The following is a 14,346-nucleotide window of genomic DNA, read 5'->3' on the forward strand; positions in this document are numbered from 1 at the left end:
CCCACCACTTGCTAGGTAAATCCCCTCTTAATTTGCACTAGAAAATTAAGAGGATTTTTCAAGGAGAAGAATATTTCTTCCTCAACACTTGAAGAAGAAAGGAAGAGGAAAAACTTGGAGAGAATTTTGTGTAAATTTCGGCCAACACTCATGTGGAATGTGGGAGGATGAGTTGTCTTGGTAGTGCAAAAAGTTGATCCAAAAAAGTTGCATGCCATGCAATATTTTAATCAAAAGTATTCTACAACCTTTCATCTCCCAAGCATGCATATCAAGTGGGCTTGTAACAATTACAAGGCCCATGGACTTTTATTTAAATGTCCCAAACATATTTGAGCCCATTTATAGTTTACTTGATTTTACTCAAGCCCACTAGTTAAATAATTATTTCCAATTGGGCTCTACAAGGCCCAATGTTATTTAATTAATTCAACACTTGAATTAATTTAATTATTTGGACTCTACTAGGCCCACTATTGTTTAATTAATTCAACACTTGAATTAATTTAATTTAGTCCATAATAATGTTTATGAAAATCACAATTTTCAAATACATTATTCACTTGCCCAACTTTTAATTTAGGAACACATTCATAAATTAAAAGTTACATTTCTCTCATAGAAGTCATACTTTTATTTTTCTTACGCTTATAAACTCATTTATAAGCCGTTCAACACTTTGAACTATTTTACTTCTCAACGGGATCTAGAAAGCTAGTACTTGTGTGGCCCTCAATGGTTCATTGATACAACTAGCCGTGGGTTCACATCTCCATGTGATTCGGACTAAACATGTCCTTATATGAGCATACCCCAATTGCTCCATTCTTATTTATCAACTCCTTGATAATAAGAACGTCAGAACCCAAGTCTGATAGTACCCAACCAATCATGTTAAACGCCTAGCAGCATCGCTTACATGATTCCCTAGGTATCAAATGATAGTGCCTGCAAGAACCATTCAATTATGGTTAGCGTACAGTACGGTCCCTTCAACTCATATATCCCGACCGATTCGACAACCATTGGTATATCGAGAGTTGTCAATGAATCGATACTATGTGTCATGTCGTAGTTGCATCGATGGTGTAATCTATGAAACCCCTTTCATAATTACCACCATACTCTGATCAGAGATTTCATACTACATACACATAGGATATCCATACCCGAAGGTAAGCGGTGAATCCCCGACTACAATGCATCGACTCCTATATGTTTCGACAAAACACCCAACCTTGCCACCTGATGACCCCTAAATAGTCGGTAAACAAGTCAAAGTGTAATTCTAGCACATAGAGTCTCAATGTTGTCCCGGGTCATAAGGACTAATGGTGTACAACCATAAACTAGGACGTTTCTACTCGAAAAGTGAGAACCACTTGGAAAGTCCTTTATGGAGGGTTGTTCAGTGCACTCTACCAGGAGCACCTATCTGCATACTCAGACATCACAATGTCCCCTACCAATGAAACATGGTACTCACATCGCAGATACTAGTCTCGAACTCTAGCGGCCTATATCCTTCTTAGCGGCGGCGGAATCGACTAGGAACTGTTTAGAATATACAGTATTCCAAATATGAGTTTCATGATACTCATCATATGAGCATCTCATATTCTTTCTACTATTTGTATATTCAAGGGCTTTATCTATGCAACTAGCATGGGTATACAGATAAAGATTTGCCAAAACAATAATTTCAAATATTATTAAAATAAAAATTGCTTATACATAGAGTTTCATTGTGAACACTCGGCCAACACTTGGCTCGACGGGCACCTACTCTAACAATCTCCCACTTGCACTAGAGCCAACTACACATATGCTTCAAACCCATTGATTCGCGATGCATCTCGAATAATGGTCAAGGTAAAGGCTTAGCTAGTGGATCAGCAACATTATCTACGGAGCCGACTATGTCAATCGACAAAGTACATGAAGATATATGTACTTCTGGTTAGACTTTTCACTCGAATTGGAATTCTGTCACTGTCTTAGCATTGCAAATTGAGCCGAACTTGATATCGAAAATACGAAAGGCCCAACGAAGCGATGCTCAGATCCAAAAGTCGAAAGAACTTGTATATGCAGGACATCAGTCTGGATTTCAGATTTCGTCTGATGGTTCTTTACGACTTAATGGTCGGCTGGTAGTTCCTGACGACTCTGAGTTGAAATCTGCCCTTCTTCGAGAAGCACATTGTAGCAAATACAGTATTCACCCTGGAGGTCGGAAGATGTATTTGACATTGAGACCTCAATTCTGGTGGAAACGTATGAAGAAGGACATTGCTGAGTTTATTTCGAAATGTCTTGTCTGCCAGCAAGTAAAAGCCGAGAGAATGAAACCGGGAGGATTGCTCCATAGTCTTGAAATCCCAAAATGGAATTGGGAACATATCGCTATGGATTTTGTGACTCATTTACCTCGTTCGCCCAAGGGCTGTGATGCTATTTGGGTGATTATTGATCGGCTTTCCAAATCTGCGCATTTTATTCCATATGAACGGACTTATCCTTATAAGAGAATGACCCGTTTATACATTGAGAATGTTGTGAGACTGCATGGTGTGCCAGTCTCGATTGTATCTGATCGTGATCCCAGATTTGCTTCTAAATTCTGGGGTAGTTTTCAGGAGGCGATGGGTACGCGTTTGGCTATGAGTACTGCTTATCATCCTCAAACTGATTGCCAGACCGAGGGTACGATTCAAACGTTAGAGGATATGTTGCGTGCTGTTGTGATGGACTTCAGAATGGGATGGCAAGATGCCTTACCATTGGTCGAATTTTCTTATAATAATAGCTTTCAAACGAGTATCGGTATGGCACCGTTTGAAGCTCTATATGGGAGACGATGTAGATCACCGTTATTCTGGGATGAGATTGGTGAGAGACAATTGACTGGACCTGAAATGATACAGGAAATGAATGATAAGGTTCAGTTAATTCGGCAGTGGATGAAAGCTTCTCAGGATCGTCAAACGAGTTATGCGAACAAACGAAGGCGACCCTTGGAATTCCAGAAAGGTGACAGAGTGTTTCTAAAAATATCTCCCTTTAGAGGCACTGTTCGATTTGGCATGCGAGGGAAATTATCTCCTCGTTATATTGGTCCATACGAAATTCTGGATCGAATTGGTGATCTTGCGTATCGATTGACATTGCCAACAGCTCTATCTACCATTCATGATGTGTTTCATGTTTCTATGCTGAGGAAATATGAATCAGATCCATCACATGTGCTTGCACCTGATGAGGTTGAACTGGATCCTTCTCTTTCCTATGTTGAACAACCTGTTCACATTATGGACCGAAAGGAAAAGATACTGAGAAATAAATCGATTCCTCTAGTTCGAGTGCAATGGACACGGCATGGTGTTGAAGAGTCGACGTGGAAATTGGAAAGCAAAATGCGAGAATCATATCCGCATTTATTTGATTCTAGTCCATCTGTTCCATTGTATTCGATGTATTCTGATCCTTTTACTGATTTTAGTTTTGATATGTACTATAACTGGTGACATATGTATGTTTGCCAATGTTATATATATAGAGATGTTTGAGATTTCGAGGACGAAATCTTTTAAGAGGGGGAGAAATGTAAGGACCGTGTATCGTATTATCCTAAATCTTATATGATTATCGATAATTCAGGAATTTGATATGTGATTATACATTTGATGTATATTATGACAATGAAATTGAGAAAATGAATATTGAATATGAATTTTAATATTCATTGACGTTGTAAGAGCTCGAGTGGAGAGGCCGGATGGCAATTTAGTACAAACATAAATATTTTGTACAGAATGTGTGGCGCCCGGGCGGTAGAAAATGACCGCCCGAGCGCCAAGGTAGAAAATGTTAGTGTTCGGGCAGAACACTCCGCGCCCGAGCGGTAACTTTTGACTGCCCGAGCGCGGCATAAACAATTCTCGGGGACAGAATGTCTCGCGCTCGGGCGCGAGAATTCTACCGCCCGAGCGCCGAAACGGTGGAGATAAGAATAAGCTTTTTCTTCTTCTTTCTTCATTTCTATTTTCGAGGATTCGAGAGAAGATACGAGATTTCGAAATTCCTTCGTCCGAATTGACTTCGAAACGCTGTCTAAACGCGAAACAAATTATATATTTGTGATCGTCGCGTCGAGGGCTTCTGACTGAGGTAATTTTCTTCTAGTTCCAACAGCTCGAAATATCAAAGTGCTGGAATAGCATATATTTGAAGTTGAATTTCCTATATTTAGTAGAATAACCGACAAGAAACTTATATTCGAAGTCGTAATTTAATTATGATATGATTTTGATTTGATATGAATTTTTTGAAGTTTCAAATGATATTTGAAACTAATATTAATGATTATGAGTATGTTATTGTGTAGATAAAGTGTAATATCAATATCTTCAAGCTACATCGACTGGAACAAAGAATTGAGGTATGTTGCGACCGGGTAACATACGACAGGTATCTGTATTATATGATATATGTTGGATTGATTGATTAATTGGAATGAGAATACATGTCTATATGCCTTATTTGTCGATTTATGTGGCATACATGACATTGAGATTAAGATATCGATGTATAAAATAAATGTTTTGTTAACACACATCGTTTGATGCATACATCGATACATGACATGCATGTTGAGCTATGATCCTTGGATACCCTGATATGATTTAATTGGATTCTGGGGTTTGTGAACACAATTGGTATGTTGGTATTATATGACCCATAAAGCATAGACAATTGTTGTCCCGATGATTGGATATGAGATTTGGGATTTGATGGCGCTTTGTCGACGCTATCATACGAGTATCTCTTTTTGAGGCCGGTGTGCAAGCTCGAGCATTGATTTGATAGCGATTCGTTTGATTCTGACATGTGCTCAGTGGATGGGCATTTGACCTGATACCTCCACGACATACATGCATTGCATACCATATATCATTGTTTAGATATCTGTGGTATATATGATTGGTTGTTCCATACGGAGCTTTGCTCACCCCCAATGGGGGCTGTTGTTGTCTTTGTGTGTGGACAATAGCAGGTACTCCAGGATATCAGGAGACCGGAGAGGGTACTTCTGAAGGGAGCCACAGTTTGGGCTGAGGTTTTATGTTTATGTCTTGTTCCCAGTATATATGTATATGTATTTATATACCTGGGCACGTCCCGAGGATATGAGTTGTTTGTATATGATTGGTTATGATTTCGTGTGGGCATGTTTATGATGTGAGATTAAATACTATTTTTAGTATTTATATTATAGAAGAAATATTTCGGGCTCATTGTAAAGAAATTTTAAACTCGTTTTCCGTTGTAATTAGTTAACCCTAATCAGATTGCATTGTAATAACGATTAGGAGCTAAGGGCCCCACAGAATCTCCATGCTAACTGTAATCTCTCATCTTCTTCGTGACCCTGATACTGTCCCACCTGTTGTCATGCACACATACAACCACAACAACAGCCGGATAACTCCGGTGAGAAATACATTCCCAATAGAACCAACGTGTACATGAAATCATATAACAAATATAAAAACATGAAACAGATATCAATAACATGTATCAAAATCTGAAAGACATAACATGATATAAAACTGTAATCAAAACTAGGGAGTCATCATCTCTGACTCGACTCATCTCTAATCTAGGGATCCCGGTTTGAATAACAACGTAACAAATCTCCCAACTACTCTCCGATCGTGGTGGCGGTACGTTCCTATTCCCGAACTTTGGTCCTTTCAATCGAATCTCCGCAATAGAAGGCGGTCTACTTCTACGTAACATAGATATAACCAAACTTCCGGTGTCTTGGCAACTCAGCCGAAGACTTGGCATCTCCGCAAAATTGGCATCTCCGCCAATACTAGGCACATCCGCCTTGGCACTTCCGTCAATGACTAGGCACCTCTGCCTATGACTCTTTCTCGATTTCTATCTTCTTTTCTTTGTTTTTTTACAAATCAATAGAACAAGCATAAACATTCAAAGAATAAAAAAGTATTAAACAAGACAAATAAGTATGTGATTTAGGGAAACTCAAGTCAAATCCAACTCGAGTCTTATCTCCCGGATCAACATTGATTTATTCCTTTCTTTCTATCGATCTGATGAAGTCGAAGTCTCGAATTCGAAGCCTGTCAATACTCAATCTGGCAATGACAATATCGAGGAGTACAATACTAATATACTACTCAAATCAATACTAAATATAATCAGAACTCAGTCCAATTCTATTTCAACGGCATAACTTCACAACCTCAATATACCCAGCAATACAAATATCATTAAATGCCAATCTCAACTCATAATCGATCGACAAACATAATCTGATGTCAAATCTGTATAATCTCAATCAAATCAAATCTGATAAATCATAACAATTTCATACGGTATCTGTTCTTCAATCCGGCTTTGATTATACGATGTCTAATAAATCAAGAACACCATATATCAATCACATCTTATTCCTCCAATATCATATTTTCAAATCATAAAAACACGTAGTAAAACTTACGTCCATGAGAAGCTCTTGTCACGAGAAGCACAGAAATATATTCAGATCAAAATTCTGACGGACGGATCTTTCGCAATCAATTTTCTATTGTACGAAGAAGCTTTATGTAACACCCTCTCGACTCAATTAATAAAAATCACAGCGGAACTCTAAATAAAAATTTTGCTTGAAGGGAGGAAGGATTTAAAATACATTTCAATGTACAGTCAAAAGTATATACATGATCCATAAAGTGTTGCACCAAAATACAAAATATTATTTTGATCATGTATAGCAAAATATCTTCTTCCTTCCATCTTCTATGCATATGACATCGGCTCCAATCAACGTCCTGGTCCGTCGCTCTTATCTTTCTCCCCAACACCAAAATCCAAAGAATAACTAAACCAAAACCTTACCTTAGCTCCTTGAACTCAAAAGAACCTTACTCACACTTCAATAATCCAACAATAAGCTTGAATCAAAGAAAGGAAAGAAAGAAATGTAGGAACCCTAGTCTCCCTTGAGCTGCAAACCGAGAAAAGAGAAGAGAAATGAGGAAATAATGAGCCAACTCTTGTATTATATCACTTAAAACCAAAAACACGTTTTTACGGTTCACAGACCGCGGGTGCGCTGCCTTTTTCACAGCGGGTGCGGTGTGCCTTCGGCACCTCATCCAAAAATTTGAAACTGTGGACCGCGGGTGCACTGCATTTTGGAGTGCGGGTGCACTCTGGACACCGCGGGTGCACTGAAAAATGGAGTGCGGGTGCACTCTCCTCTGAACCAACAATATACTTTGCAACTAGAATCGAATCGCAACGTCGTTTCTCCTCATATTTTGGCAATACTCCCAACAAGAAAGTTGCACCTCTATGTCTTATCTAACCACTCCAATTGGCCTCATACAAATCGGCTCAACATAGAAATTACCATGAATAAAATCGCAACGAAGCTACAATAAAACCACACATCAACTATAAACAACAATACTATAAACCATACATCAAGATTCTAAACATCTAAACCATGCTTAAACTTAACCAAATAGTCCATAAACATACCAAATCTAAAACCTTACCGTTCACCAAGCTTGGACATTACAATCTTTCCTCCTTAAAGGAATTTCGTCCCCGAAATTGACGTTACTGCACAAAAAGCTCTGGATATTTCTCTCTCATCTCATCCTCTGGTTCCCACGTGGCTTCTTCAATCAAATGATTCCTCCAAAGGACTTTAACAATGCCAATCTCTTTGTTCCTCAATACTTTAACTTTGTGATCCAGGAATCTGGACTGGAATCTCTTGATACGTTAAATTAAGTGTCAAATCCAATGGCTCGTAACGAAGAACATGGGAAGGATTCGCAATATACTTCCTGAGCATGGAGACATGAAAAACATTATGAACTCTGTCAAGATCTGGCGGTAGGGCTAACCTGTAAGCTCGATCGCCAACTCTATCCAAGATCTCAAATGGGCCAATAAATCTCGGACTCAACTTTCCCTTCTTGCCAAATCGCATCACACCTTTAAGAGGTTCTATCTTCAAGAACACATGGTCGACAACCTCAAACTGCAACGGCCTACGTCTTACATCAGCATAACTCTTCTGTCTCGACTGTGCCGTCTTCATTCTCTCTCGAATAACAGCAACAACATCAGCTGTCTGTTGGACCAACTCTGGACCCAACATCTTTCTCTCACCAATCTCGTCCCAATACAAGGGAGATCTACATTTTTTGCCATAAAGTGCTTTATACGGTGCCATGCCAATCGTTATCTTGTAACTGTTATTGTACGTGAACTCAACAAGAGGCAATTTGGAATCCCAGCTACCAGGATAATCTATAGTACAAGATCTGAGCATATCCTCTAAAATCTGAATAACTCTCTCTGATTGACCGTCACTCTGGGGATGATATGCTGTACTGAATGCTAACCGTGTACCCAATGCTCTGTGTAAACTATTCCAAAACTCTGAAGTAAATCTACGGTCACGATCAGACACAATCGACACAGGAACAATCATGAAGTCTAACAATCTCTGCTATGTACTCTTCGGCATACTGGTTCATGGAATATGTTGTCTTGACTGGGAGAAAATGCGCTGACTTGGTCAATCGATCAACGATAACCCAAATAGAGTTATAACCTTTCTGCGTTCTAGGAAGACCAGTCACGAAATCCATTGTAATGTGCTCCCATTTCCATTGAGGAATCGGCAATGACTACAACGTCCCAGCAGGTTTCTGGTGTTCAATTTTCACCTGCTGACAAGTTAGGCACTGAGAAATAAACATGGCAATATTCTTCTTCATACCTGGCCACCAATAGAGTCTACGAAGATCCTGATACATCTTGGTAGTACCTGGATGTATCGAGTATGGCGTGGTATGCGCCTCTGTCAAGACATCTCGACGAATATCATCACCAGTAGGAACGCGGCCTCTGAATATCATCAACCCATCTCTATTCATCCCAAACTCTGAATTACCTCTCTCCTCTGCTCTGGCTCTCATCTATATCAACTGTGTATCATTGGCCTGCTCTCTACGGACCCTGTCCGTCAATGTAGCCCGAATGATCAACGCTGAAAAGCGTTCGATGGTTCCCGGAACTACCAAAGCTATCTCCTCTCGCTGCAAGTCTAACAACAACGACTTCTGGATCATAGAACTCAAGGAAGAACTTGACTTACGGCTCAATGCATCCGCTACAACATTCGCCTTCCCTGGGTGGTAACTAATAGTCACATCATAATCTTTGACAAGTTCTAACCACCGTCTCTGTCGCATATTGAGTTTTTTCTGAGAAAACAAACACTTTAAACTCTTGTGGACCGTGAAAATTTCACACTTTTCGCCATACAAATAGTGTCTCCAGATTTTTAGGCCAAAAACCACAGCTGCCAGTTCCATATCATGCGTAGGATAATTTTTCTCGTAATCTTTCAATTGACGAGAAGCATAAGCTATAACTTTTCCTCGTTGCATCAGCACTGCACCAAGACCCTTCTTCGACGCATCGGTATAAACAACAAAGTCCTCTGAACCACTGGGCATTGCAAGTACCGGAGCTGTCGTCAATCTATCTTTAAACTCTTGGAATCCACTTTGGCATTCATTGGACCACTCAAACTTCACAGTTTTCCTCGTCAAATTGGATAACGGCAAGGGCAATCTTTGAAAAATCTGAAATAAAACGACGATAATAACCCCCCAAACCAAGGAAACTGCGTACCTCTGATACAGTGGTAGAGATAGGCCACTTCTGTGTCGCCTCAACTTTTACTGGATCAACCACTATACCATCCTTCGAGACAACATGGCCTAAGAAAGAAATCTGCTCCAACCAGAACTCACATTTCTTCAACTTAGCATACAGCCAACTCTGAGGTGCTCTGCATGAAGCTTTCTGGTCTTGGAATAAATCAATATGTCCATCGATGAAAACAATGACAAAGTTATCCAAATACGGCTTGAACACCCGGTTCATAAGATTCATGAAGACTGAAGGAGCATTGGTCAGACCAAACGACATAACAAGAAATTCATAATGACCATACCTGGTCCGAAACGATGTTTTAGGGATATCAGACTCCCTAACTTTCAACTGGTAATAGCCAGATCGCAAATCAATCTTCGAAAACACTGTAGCCCCTTGCAGTTGGTCAAAAAGATCATCTATCCGTGGTAACGGATATTTATTCTTAATCGTCACTTTATTGATTTCTCTATAATCAATGCATAGCCGCAAAGACCCGTCTTTCTTTTTGACAAAAAGAACCGGAGCTCTCCGTGGCGAAGAACTCGGCCGTATAAAACCTTTATCCAATAGATCTTGCAACTGCATTTTTAACTCTTTCATCTCTGTAGGGACCATTCTGTACGGAGCTTTGGAAATAGCAACCGTACCAGGAACTAGATCAATCACAAACTCTACATCTCTGTCCGGCGGTAAACCCTGCACATCATCCTCAAAAACATCAGGGAACTCCCTCACAACATTAATATCATCAATATTCAACTTCATAATTCTATATGTATCAACAATCGAAGCCAAAAACCCGTCACAACCTCGAAACAACAAATTCTTGGCCTCAAGACATGTACTAAAAGGAAAGACCAGCGAAGTACCTGCACAAGCAAGCACACCTTCCTTATTTTCATCATCTACAAATTTCACCTTCTTGGCAACGCAATCAATCACTGCACTGTAAGCTGATAGCCAATCCATGCCAAGTATAATATCAAACGCAACCATCAGAATAACAATCAAATCGGCATAAACCACTCGCTCATCAATTTGAACAGTACACGCATACATAATAGACGTCGAGCAAAACACATCTCCAGAAGGCAATACAACATTAAACTGGAGGGGAAGAACAGAAGGAACTTAATCCAAAGATCTCAAAAATAGTTCAGACATAAAAGAATGAGTAGCACCTGTATCAATAAATGTCGTAGCTACTCTGCCTGAAATTAAAATAGTGCTAGAGATCACAGAAGAATCATGGTTTATACATTCCTTCGTCATGGTGAAGATGCGACCCTGCACCTTCTCTTTACTCGATCACTTCGGACAGTCCTTGGCGATATGGCCTCCAGTACCACATCGGTAGCATGTGTAAGTACCAAATCTGCATTCTCCCCAATGATGCTTACTGCACTTGGGACACAACGGCTTCTCTGCATCAAATGGAACTGTCGGTGCTTTAAAACTCGGCTCTACCTTGCCTTTCCCCTTGTAACTGCCTTGTCTTCTTTGGCTCGAACCTTGACCTCTTTGAGCAATAGCCTGGTGCCTCGCCTGTCTCTCTCTAGCAATATCTTTCTCATCTTTCTCAGCTAACAGTGCTTTAGCCACGATCTCTTTAAATGTCGCCGCCTTGGACATATTGATGTCCCTCCTGATTTCTGCTCGAAGTCCTCTAATGAAATGAGCACCATTGTCTTTGTCATTTGAGGCAATATATGGGGCAAACAGACAGCCCTCCTCAAACTTCAAGATATACTCGTCAACAGTCATACTTCCCTGTCGAAGCTCTAAAAACTCAGTCACCTTCCGAACTCGAAGTGCATCCGGAAAATACTTGTCGTAGAAAAGATCCGTGCAATCTTGCCAATTCAATGTCGGAACATCAACACCTACCTTGGTAGCATTCCACCAAATACGTGCAGCTTTGACTAGCATGAATACTGCACAATAAACTCTATCCTTGTCTTCATACTTGAGATGATCAAATATCGCCTCAAGTGCTTTAACCCACTCTACAGCCACCAATGGATCGGTACTTCCTGCAAACTCAGGCGGATCCATCCTCTTGAAAGCAGTAAAGATCCCATCAGTCCCAACTACTTGAGCCACTTGGCCTCTTCCTTGGCATCTACCTTCACCTGAACATTGCAAACGAAGCAACTGCTGAATCTGCTCACTATGAACCTTGGCTTGCTCTTTCAGTAACTTGCCGAACCCGTCGACGACTCTCGATGAGGAGCTATCCTCACCCTCTGAAGCCTTTCTCTTAGAAGGCATAACTCCTACAATGTGCTCACATAATACATATCAACCAAAACAATAAATAGATGAAGAAGAAGCCATACCCGGACTGTTGAAAGTAGACGAAGTCATATGCATTGGTCCGAAGAACGTTGCTCTGATACCACTTATGTAACACCCTCTCGACTCAATTAATAAAAATCACAGCGGAACTCTAAATAAAAATTTTGCTTGAAGGGAGGAAGGATTTAAAATACATTTCAATGTACAATCAAAAGTATATACATGATCCATAAAGTGTTGCACCAAAATACAAAATATTATTTTGATCATGTATAGCAAAATATCTTCTTCTTCCATCTTCTATGCATATGACATCGGCTCCAATCAACGTCCTGCTCCGTCGCTCTTATCTGCATCACATGAAATATCTAGAATGAGTTATAAAACTCAGCAAGTGGAACTCTTACATAACAAGCTATACATATCATACTCTGTAAAACATGACTTTGAAATCATTAAATACCATCAACTCTGAAACATGAATATCATAGTATGAATAACAATAACGATGGTATTTCTCTTTTCTCTGTTGGATTGATATCTAGATAGTATCTCTGTCTCTGTACCTATATCCCATCGATATAAATCGATTACTCTGTCGGGATATAAGCCTATGGGCGTTGATCAACTAATTGCATTCAATCTCTGACTATGAATCTATCAATCAAATAAATCATTTGAACTCTCTTTTTGGCATTAAACCAAACACTTTGCATACTCTTTTCTTTTGTATTCCCTTTGACATAATTGAGACATAAAATGCCTCTAATATACAACAAAGTGTATTAATACATAGCATGAATCAAATGGAAGGAAATAACATGTTAAAACCATTGAAATACAATACATATATTATCATGTGAGCACAAGGAATGAATTCCACTTACAACCCTTGCAACACTTGGTTCTATACTCTTGGTACAAATCCTACAACAATAAACCAATTATAGAACCATCAACAACTTAATAATCAAACAACCCTACCATTAAATCCATAAAACAAACACAATCAACAAACCCAATATTTCTCCCCAACACCAAAATCCAAAGAATAACTAAACCAAAACCTTACCTTAGCTCCTTGAACTCAAAAGAACCTTACTCACACTTCAATAATCCAACAATAAGCTTGAATCAAAGAAAGGAAAGAAAGAAATGTAGGAACCCTAGTCTCCCTTGAGCTGCAAACCGAGAAATGAGAAGAGAAATATGGAAATAAAGAGCCAACTCTTGTATTATATCACTTAAAACCAAAAACACGTTTTTACTGTTCACAGACCGCGGGTGCGCTGCCTTCTTCACAGCGGGTGCAGTGTGCCTTCGGCACCTCATCCAAAATTTTGAAACTGTGGACCGCGGGTGCACTGCATTTTGGAGTGCGGGTGCACTCTAGACACCGCGGGTGCTCTGAAAAATGGAGTGCGGGTGCACTCTCCTCTGAACCAACAATATTACTTTGCAACTAGAATCAAATCGCAACGTCGTTTCTCCTCATATTTTGGCAATACTTCCAACAAGAAAGATGCACCTCTATATCTTATCTAACCACTCTAATTGGTCTCATACCAATCGGCTCAACATATAAATTACCATGAATAAAATCGCAACGACGCTACAATAAAACCACACATCAACTATAAACAACAATACTATAAACTATACATCAAGATTCTAAACATCTAAACCATGCTTAAACTTACCCAAATAGTCCATAAACATACGAAATCTACAACCTTACTGTTCACCAAGCTTGGATATTACACTTGAACCTTCCCTGAAGCTTTCTCGTTCTTTCTTGCTGAGATTCTGAAGAATGAATGTATTATATATATCTCATGCATGGTAGAAAACATGACATGATTCTTCAAGCAGCACGTCTCGCGCATATGCGCGACCTTCCTCGGAGCATATGCGCGAGACATTCTATCTCGGCGCGTATCCATCACAGCAGCTCGCGCATATGCGCGCACCGTCGCCGCGCATATGCGCGAGGTCCTCTGCCATACCCGCGCATATGCGCCCGGCTTGGTCGTGCATATGCGCGAGGCTCATTCCTCGCACCTAACTTCAATTCTTCTTTCATCTTTTCTGGTCCGATCCGTTCCGTCTATAATCATCTCAATTATCAACAAATCATTTTCAATTACAATAATCAAAACCTCGGGCATTACAACTGAGTAGTAGGTCGCTAGAAAGAGTGAACAACAGATGATCGTCTATCAGCCTGAGCCACTGATCCAGATGATTCTGCTCCCTAAGATCGTT

This window comes from Primulina tabacum, chromosome 15, assembly GCF_025594145.1.
Source record: "Primulina tabacum isolate GXHZ01 chromosome 15, ASM2559414v2, whole genome shotgun sequence".
NCBI lineage: Eukaryota > Viridiplantae > Streptophyta > Magnoliopsida > Lamiales > Gesneriaceae > Primulina > Primulina tabacum.